At 35.6% G+C, this 393-nt stretch overlaps 1 protein-coding gene across 2 annotated transcripts in view; it reads left to right on the top strand.

Annotated features, from left to right (window-relative positions):
* The window catches only part of LOC119593145 (lys-63-specific deubiquitinase BRCC36-like), a 6359-nt gene that overhangs the window by 420 nt on the left and 5546 nt on the right, over positions 1-393 (top strand). The gene's annotated exons all lie outside the window — the stretch shown is intronic.

Raw genomic sequence — 393 nt, forward strand, 5'->3', positions numbered from 1 at the left:
ACATTAATTCTGTTGATTTGTATACTGTTTATTACATTTCTATTAGTTTTTTTATCTCTCTCATCTGCATATGCTCCTATTCTGGATAATTACTGCAGTCAGCTATTTAGTCTTATTGTATCATGTATTATACCAACATTTATTGTGGAGGGATAGAGAGAGGCCAAGTTAGCCTGCTGTAAACTAGGCTTTCTTTCTGTCAGAGTTGGTCTTAATGCACAGTAAAAGCTTTTATTTCTTTACAAGCTGGGGTTTGGGTTAGACACACCAACCTGACCATCAAGGAAAGCTAACTTAATGGGTTTAAGTTAATGGTGGGCAAACCTAACTCAAAAACACTAATTTTGCAAAACTGTGCTGATGGTTCCACAGGCAAATTAATTATTGTGCATG

Source organism: Penaeus monodon, chromosome 31, assembly GCF_015228065.2.
Source record: "Penaeus monodon isolate SGIC_2016 chromosome 31, NSTDA_Pmon_1, whole genome shotgun sequence".
Classification (NCBI taxonomy): domain Eukaryota; kingdom Metazoa; phylum Arthropoda; class Malacostraca; order Decapoda; family Penaeidae; genus Penaeus; species Penaeus monodon.